This window comes from Falco biarmicus, chromosome 9 (genome assembly GCF_023638135.1).
Source record: "Falco biarmicus isolate bFalBia1 chromosome 9, bFalBia1.pri, whole genome shotgun sequence".
NCBI classification, from domain to species: domain Eukaryota; kingdom Metazoa; phylum Chordata; class Aves; order Falconiformes; family Falconidae; genus Falco; species Falco biarmicus.
In genome coordinates this window covers 28705814-28715132 of record NC_079296.1, presented here as the reverse complement: position 1 = coordinate 28715132, position 9319 = coordinate 28705814, and positions in this window count along the sequence as shown.

Below are 9319 nucleotides of genomic sequence, written 5' to 3'. Positions count from 1 at the left end.
AAGGTTTAATCATATACAGTGGGCTGAACGTTTTATGGGAAAACCTCTTTTGGAATTAGAGGGAGTTATAGGGTAAGGTTCTGAGATTTTGCCAAACTTAGTTTTTGCAAATTTTTTATCATTGATTGAAAGCCTAGAAGTACGGGCTATTGCACGGTTGTTGTTTCAATATATTGTATTAGCAAGCAGAATTTATATTATTAACAAGAACATTATTGTAGGATTAGAGTGTGGACAATCAATTGCAGTGCCTCGGTCGTGGACAGTATGACCAGAAGAATGGCTGGTTGTAAAATGACAATGGAAAAAGAAAAAGAGAAACAAGCGTTGTCAGTAATATGGATAATGATGTTCATACCTGGACCTTGGCCTATTGAAGGTAGCTCTTATCCCCCTTTTCTACCAAAGGTAAATGTTTGGGTCACATTGGCGAACTTGACTGGACAGGATACTCTGTGTCTTGCTACGGCCGCTCCGGATCAGCCTTTTTCCACATGTCTTGTGGGCTTACCATTAGATGAATGGCCTATACCTAGGGACCTTCAAAGTCTTTTTCCACCCAAAAACGTATCAAAAAATGTGACAGACAATTGGGATGTATGGATACCCCATCTCACACTGGCTACTCTGGAACCACAGGAAATTGAACTCCTTGGTTCAGTAAAAATGGATTTTTGCATAAAATTTAACTACACGGGAAAGAATCAATCTAGGGCATGGGACGTTTCCCCTATTCATCCTGTTTTTAGAAATGCAAGTATCTGGTGTAATTACACTGCTAACAACTTGTCTAAATCTAGCAACACTCTGCTCTCACTACCTGCTGGAGTATTTTTTATTTGTGGTGATCAAGCATGGCCTGTCATTCCTTCTCATATAAAAGGAGGTCCGTGTAGCTTGGGGCGACTTTCCGTCCTGACTCCTAACACATCTATGATTTTACAACATCGCTACTCTCGAAGGACAAAGCGTGACGTTCATGCATTTGCCTCCGATTGTGATGATAACAAGCAATTTTGGTCCTTTGGCCAACGCTTTATTGCATCTCTTCTGTTGCCTGGAGCTGCTGCAGGAAAGGCTCTAGCAACATTAGATAAGCTTGGCTGTTGGCTTGCCAAACAAACTAATGCCACAAGCAGTGCCCTGTCTGGTCTTTTATTAGATGTTAGTGTTTGCCACGCGACATTACAAAATAGAGCTGCAATAGATTTTTTGCTTCTGGCACAAGGTCATGGTTGTGAAGAGTTTGAAAGGATGTGTTGCATGAACCTTTCAGATCATTCGGAATCAATTCATGCTAGCATCCAAAGACTGAAGGATGGAGTTTCTCATCTTCAACAAAGTGATACTTGGAATTGGTTAGATAAACTGTTTAGTGGTTGGGGCATTTCAGGATAGTTAAGAAGTTTAGTGAAGATGATTATATATGCTTTAGTTGCTTTTTCGTTTGTTTTTTTACTTATACCTTGTCTTTTACAATGCTTACAAAAATTAATAACTCATTCGATTTCAGGGGTTCTTTTTGTGCAACGGGAAGGGGGAGATGTAGGACAAGGCCTCAAGGACAAGAGTCCAAGTACTGATAGCCTGATGAATAGAGACTTGTTAGAACTTGTAGGGCACAAGCCCTGGGAACAAAGGAACAAGCTAACGGCAGACCCCTGAGCCGTCACAGTCGAGGAGGCAATCAGACGGACAGAGAAACAAGTAGCCAGATAAGGGAATGGATAGCGCCGATATGTAACTTTGTTAATCAAGAAAGCTGCATAGAAAGAACCCCCCTAATTTTGGAATAGAAATTGTTGCTATGTCAAGGTAAACTAATAAGTTCCTATTGTTCTAACGGTGTGCCTTAAATATCAACCAATCAGTGTTTTTTACGCTTAAGATTTAACCAATCAGCGTGTAATATGTAGAAGGTAGAAACGTATATAATTGTAAGAAAATCACTAATAAACTGACAACTTGCTTGCACCAAGCTGTGTCCCGCCTCTTCATTCGCTGCAGGAGGTGATGCAGAAGGGAACATTTTAGCATCCAGGGGAATTAAAATGAATCAAAATTTGTCACTTGACCCTGACCTCTGTATTTCTTGTGAGCAGCAGCTGCATTCAAAGAGGCCGGGGAGTGGTTTTATAGATGTCTGGCTGGGACAGGTAGGATGGCATCAAGGTAACTTTATGTTACCTTTATATGCAAAGCAGCTCTGCATAGATGTATACACACACCACTGGTCTCAGGCTGAGGAGGTTCTTCAGAACTAGCTAGTCCTGCTCGGATGCCTACTAAGCAGTCGATAACAGATATATTTTGGGATAACAGCCCAGCCTTTGAGAATCGAGAGATGCTTCACATTTTCCAGCCCAAAGGCCAGCTCCACCCCAGTAAGCCAGCTCAGAGCCCTGCAAAGGGGCAGGGCTGTGCTCTGAGAGATCCCCTTCCTACCGAAGCTTTGAAGGAACTGGAGGGAGAGGAGCTGAGGGCTGCCAAGTACCTTGGCTTCCTCACAGATATTGGAGAAAACTGCCAGCACTTGCCTTGCTGTAGCGGGGTTACACAAGACCAAAGGAGGGGACTGTCGTTTTGTAACAGCAGGTGACCATTTCTTGTAACAGTGAAGGTCCTGTGAGACTAGAGTGAACACATGGTCCTTGGGAGTAGCTAGGTGGTGATGCAATTCAAAGAATAAAAAAGGCAGCTTGTGACACACAGAAGGATGCATGTTCATCTGTGGATATGTAGGTTTCCTGTGAAGGTCTGTCCAGCGAAGCAAGGGCTGCTGGCATCTGCTATACAATTTATATGGTCTCTGCCCTGGCATGTCTATCCAACCGTTTTAATTTCTGAGAGATTACTCTTTAGGACTTAAAAACATTACAAATGGCCTCTAATCAATCTCTGTATTATTAATTTTTTAATTATTACAATCTTTCTTATTATATTCTTTCTTAATGCAATACAATCTGTATTATTAATTATTACAATCTTTCCTCTTAGACAGAACAAGAGCTACTTTTCCATGAGGAATGAAAAGACCATATGTGCAGAAATACCAGGAGGGCCTGGATATCAGAGTGACAATGTATAGATGAAAATTAAATGTCTCATCATGCTTGGAATTGATCTAAATCAACATGGCACACAAAATGCCAAAAGCTCCCATGACTTCTTATCATAAGGCTGTTACCAGCAGCTAAGCAGAATCAGTTAAATGTTTTAAAAATATATATATTCTGCAGAGAGATGCTGTAAATATTAAGAAAAAACCCCCATGTGTTATGTTTTTAACAGTTCCTTACCCAATTTAAGCTTATTAAAAAAAGAAATCAAAGTTGATATGAATCAGGACCACATTTAAAACATGTACCGCTGTTGTTACAGAAGCAAGGTTCACCAGCAGTTTCTTTTTTGTTGTTGTTGTTGTTATTAGACAAACTATTATAGCTGGAAAACCAGCCAAGTTTTTAGGCATGTAAATCCTTCTTCAGCACTCATTGCTGTCATACTGTCATTGAGAAAGATATTTCTGGACATTTTCAAACAAAACCCCTCAGCCTGCAGTTGGTTTAATTCTGCCTGCACTAGTAATTAGATCTTTAAAACGGTTAGTTGAAAGGGCGCAGCATGAACATGGGCTTTAGAAATGTCTTTATTTTCCATTGTTAGGTACACAAATATGCTTTAGGATCTGGGTTGTGTTAAACATATGTTTTATCTAGGAATATGAGAGATGCACCTACAGAGAATAATGTGCATATGCAAATTCACATAAATCTCACTGATTTTAGTAATTGTTCATATCACTTGGACTAACAGTCTGATCAAGACCACAAAATGTCACACTTAGACACCCTGAAATATTTTCAAAACCTAACAGAGAGGCTTACCTTACCTTTTAGATCAAGGCCTTTTTCTTTGTTAGTCTTTGCTGAAGGATAAATTTTTTCATGATGGTTGTTTCTAAAGTTACATTCAACAACATATTAAATATAAAACTAAGAATACATTAAACCAGAAATGTTCCATTTTTTCTACTTTTGGCTTCTCACAAATACATTCTAAAGAAATTTAGCTATACTATGACTAAAGCATTTGTCTTTCTTGAAAGTAACTTTTCACTTTCAGCTTTTAAAGAATGAATCATTTTGTTCCTTGATTTTAGAGTTTGCATTTGAACATGATGAGTCAGAAGGACCATGAGCTATCACAGCTGGCAGTCCTGGGTCATCGATTACCCTCTGTGGCCCACACTGGTCTATACCATACAATGCTGCTTTGAAATGTGTTAGTCCCAGCAGTGAAAATATTTTACTGACTCTTCCACCCCTTAACTTACATCTAATGTAAATCAGATCTTTGTATTGCTCCAAAGCCAGTCTGTTCAAAGCAAGTGGAATAAATGTTACCTTTTTTTCTGACTTCAAGGCTCTTCTCCATGTCATGTTTCCAGTCACTTCTTCCCCTCTTCTGTATTCCTCACTATACACTGTTTCTTCCTATTTTCTTTCTTCCTATCTTCTTTGTCACTTCCATCGAGTGTCTTGTAAATGTTAGTATTAGCTGAGGAAGCGAATAACTTTGGCAGGATGCAGAACTGTGGAAACAGAGCACAAATGATACTGTCTGTCTGTATCCAAACCCAGGGAGCACAGACATGTCCCAACATCCCCTCTCGGTTTACTGATAAGGAAAAAGTGCTATAGAGGGTGAGGACAAGAATTAATACTGCCCCTGTAACAAGTAATGGAATATCTAAATTTCTCCTCCAAGCAATGCAGTGTACTTCCTTTAACAGGTTTTACACAAATAAGTGCATTACACATCGATAGAAGGTAATTAAGATTTAAAATTATGAAGTGGTGTGTGCACGCATTTCTCTAAAAGATTAAAGGGAGCAGCTGAACGTAAATATATGTTCGTTTTAAAAATGGAATATAAAGAAATCTCTGCCATTTCGTATTTTCTTGTTTCTAATTTTAGGCAGACACCTGGAAGGGCGGTTGTTTTTCGGTACCTTTGCTCGCTGTGCGGCCGGTAAAGGGCTGCAAGGGTCTCTTGTGCCATCTCCTGGTTATAGTAAGGCTTCACAGAGACGAAACTGCTGCACAAAGGAAGGGGAAAAGTTTGTTTAGCTGAGGCAGTGATATAGAATCATTTAGGTTGGAAAATACCTTTAAGACTATCGAGCCCAACTGTTAAGATAGCACTGCCAAGTCCACCGCTAACCGTGCCCCTAGGTGCCACATCTACACGCATTTTAAATACCTCCAAGGATGTGACTCAGTTCTTGGTAGCTAAGACAACTGGCAAGGCTTGCTTTCCACTCCCCCCCACCTGTCCCCAACACATGAGTGCCCATGGCAGGCTTTTACCACTCTGCTGCTTTTAGAATGAAGTCACTTTTCTACTACGTTAACATATGTATCTAATGGAAATTCAATATCCCCCTATAATATGTTTTATGTAAGTTCTAGTAACACACACCCTAACAACTTTTTTTTACTCTTTTGCTATGTACCAGTGGAAAAATGTAAATAAACCCTTGAAAATTAAAGTGACTGGAATACAACAAAATTAATAACCAAATTAATAGCATTCCCTGATTGCAGGTAAGTATTTGAATTTGGGTGCAATCTACTGAGAACACAGAGGGACTGAAGATCACTGCCAAGTCCCTCTCTCTTCTCAAATGGGACTGGGCACTTAGGACAGTTTGATCTGATCTGTTCTTACAGATTTGCACAAAAGAGGATCCCACAGGTGTTACAGGTGAATAACCTATTCCAGTGCTCCACCTGAAGCTTTCCAATGTGAAAACCGAAACACCCTTGCTTCAAAACTAATACTGCTTGACATTGCTTCACAGAGCATGGAGAAAACTCACTCTGTAGCTACTACAGCTTTTCACAGCAACATTTCACACATGCAGTCCTGCTTCATCTTGTCTACATAAGCCCAATTCTGCCAGTCTTCCTCTGTTTATGTTTTCTAAATATATTTTTGTTATAGTCCTCTATTCTCTTTCATGTGTGTATCTTAAGTGCAGTACTAAATTGTAAAGTATTCCTGCTGATGCTTCACTTGTGCCAAACAGAGCAAAATAATTACCTTCTGTCATATATGGCTTTCTTATAGCACACCTCAGGTCTTCCCCCAATCCTTTCTTTTTTCTTTTTGGAAACTGTACACATTGATTCAAATTTGGTTTGTGATCCATTATGTTTCCAAATATTTCTTTTGAAGTTCTGCAGTTATTTTTAATTTCATATTTATCCTTCAGAAATGTAAGACTTAGAGCTTAAACTTAAATCATCATCACAGTTATTGTGAGTTCTGATCTTGTATGTCGTGTAAGCGTGCTCTCCATCCCACCCTGTATTTCACCAGTGAAAATCCCAGACACAACGGGACCGAGGCACCACCTGCAATAATACAGTGTAGGGCGTGAGATGGGTTTGTTACAGTAACCCAGGACAGCTTGCCTCCTTCATGAGAGGAAGTAGAGTCCCAAGCATGTCTTATCTTGTTGCTGCAACCTGGGAAAGTTTGTTTCTTCCCATCCGAGTATGTAGAGTCCCAAGCACATTTATCTCATTGCTATGGTAAGCCAGGATGTTTCGCCTTCCCCCACATCTGCGTGGGCACCCCTGTGAAGGCCAGCTGCAGATCTCAGTGCTTGGACAACAGCACCTGCACTACATTGGTTCACTAATGAGCAAAACAGGGCATTGCATATGTATAACATGTTAATCAGTGCAGGTTTTATTACTCACCCCTGCAGTGCTTTCCCTGGAGCTTTACTCCCAAGCAGGGCTCCACTGCAATGCTATGCTTTTGATAAATCCAAAGCTTTCACTTACTGAGTGTTGTGCCTTGTGCCTGAGGGATCTGCACCTGGTTTTTGCTCATAGCATACACATAGTCCTACCCTTACTACATTTCACTCAACTTACCTTCTGGTAATTGTGTTTGAAATTGTATATTAACTAGTTGTGTATGCACCTCACAGTACTATCATCTGGATCTTAGCAACCTAATATATAATCAGGTCAGGTGGATCTGTTATCAGGGGGCTTATTGACTTTAACATACAACATACTATTTTATCATCTACTGGGACAGTTACCCTGACAAAGGAGATCACTAGGTTGTTTAAAAATTACTTTATGGAGAAATGCTTATTTAGCCTTTTAAATTAATCTCTATGCTTGAAGATTTTTAGACAGTATTTTCAGTAACTTCTATTACTCTATCAAAGTTCATTGGGCTGATCCCCCAAGGCAGATTCCCTCTTTACCTCACCTTTCCACTTATTCCTGTGTTCTTGCCTACTTTTAATATTATTTTCTGGTTCTCTGGGAACTCACTCATTCTTCCTCAATCAAAAATATGATTATTCTAAGAGGACAATCATTTAGAGTGTAGGGAGTGAAACAGCAAGCACTTCAGGCTTTTGCACCATCGGGTATTTATTCACCTCTCCTGGTAAGCAGAGAACTCTTATTACATAACAGAAAAATTTTTAATGATCCATTTTTATTGTTTTGCTTTTCCCTTGCTGGCAGGCAATAGCATTTTTTCTGTCTGGTTTGGTTCCTAACCTCCTGTGCTGTTCTTTTACATTTGTTCTTGCCCATGCAGCCTACTTGTTCCCACTGTTTTTCAGTATTCTTTTCTGATTTTTTTTCAGGCCATCAATGCACCTCTAATGCAGCCACACTGCTCTATCACTTTTCTTTCTTTTGCAAGAGGACAGATTGTTGTTATACTTGAAAAATATGACCTGTTTTAGAAACCTCTTTTAGAAACTTCTAGGTCTCCTGAACTTCTCTTTGCCTTAGAATTCCTTCCGCAGGTCCTCATGTACTAATTCCTTGAGTTTATTGCAGGTTGCTTTTTTGAAGCCCACTGTTGTTACTCCGCTTCTTTCATCCCTTTCTTTCCTTTGAATCATAAACTCTGCTGCCTCATGGTAACTTTTATTCTTGACTGCTTTCCACCTTCAGATTTTCAAATAGTTTATTAGTCACAGTAAAACCTTAAATAGTAACCTGTTTGTACAAATGAAGTCTTTCCACTCTCTCTCTGGCTGATGATCAGTTACAGACCCCGTGCTGTGGCACCTAGACCTTTTAATTTAAATACAGAAAAAGACATGTAGGTCTGTCTTTGGATTCTAAGCCAACTATTTTTTTTTTTTATTTTACCACTCTTTCCTCTTGTCTTGCCTTCCTTCCTCATGTTTGTTCCCTCCAATACCTGCATTCGTGCATTACAGGTCTGGCTTTCTCCCGTTCCCCCCCACGCTCCCAGCACCAGCTCAGACACCCACAGCTACAGCTGAACTCTCCCCATGCCAGTCTCAGACCAAAGCACATCCTGGCTGTCACCGGAGGGATAAGCAGGTGGTGTGGGATGTGAAGCAGAGTGTACTGCAACATGTCCCTTGGTCTGGACAAGCACAAAATGAGGGACTATTAATGACATTTCAAAGTACATCATCCTTGCAATTTTGTATTCAGCCTGACGATACTCAGTAGTTTCAGTAGTTTTATCAGCTATCTCATCTTATGTGTTTGGTGACCTATTGCAGATCCTCACATCTTTCTCTAAGTTTCAGTCTTTTCATCAATTATCTTTTATTTAAGTAAACTAATTTGGGAGATATTTGTATTCTCAACAATGGCCTTCAATAACTTTATCCGATCTTTGTCCTGCAGTTTACCTTCATGGCAAAAAGTTACTTTGCTAATGTCAGTGGATTTATATACCCATCTCAGGAGTCATCTGTTCTTTTTTGGCCTTTTATCTTTAAGCCCTTTGCCCTTTCACTTCCTGCACCAAGAAGCAGAGAATTAGGAGATACCTTGAGGGGATATCAAGACATTGCTTATGTGTGACTTTATTCTTTATCCTCCCTTTTCCACAAAAAACCAGTAATCATAGTCTACGTTTGTGCAGCTGATTATCCTGGAACTTTGCACATATCTGCGTAACGTACCTTATTTCATCGTGTGTCATATTCTCACGTTGTCAAGACAATTTTACTCCTCTTCTTCAGCATGCCTGCAGAGCCCCACACAAATCAGAGCATGGTAATGAAGGCATGAAGTAATGCCAAATAACAAGCCACTGTCAGCCACTCAGTGGTTATCCACACAAAGGTAAACTGCTAAATGCAATCTATTTTTCCTACCTCTCTTCCACTAGCTTGTTTGCAAAAGAAGTATTGAGTATCTGCTACTTACTTAAGTAATTTACTACTGTTAACTTTTTATGAGCTTTATGAGATATGAGCACAAATAAGCATCTATTTGCA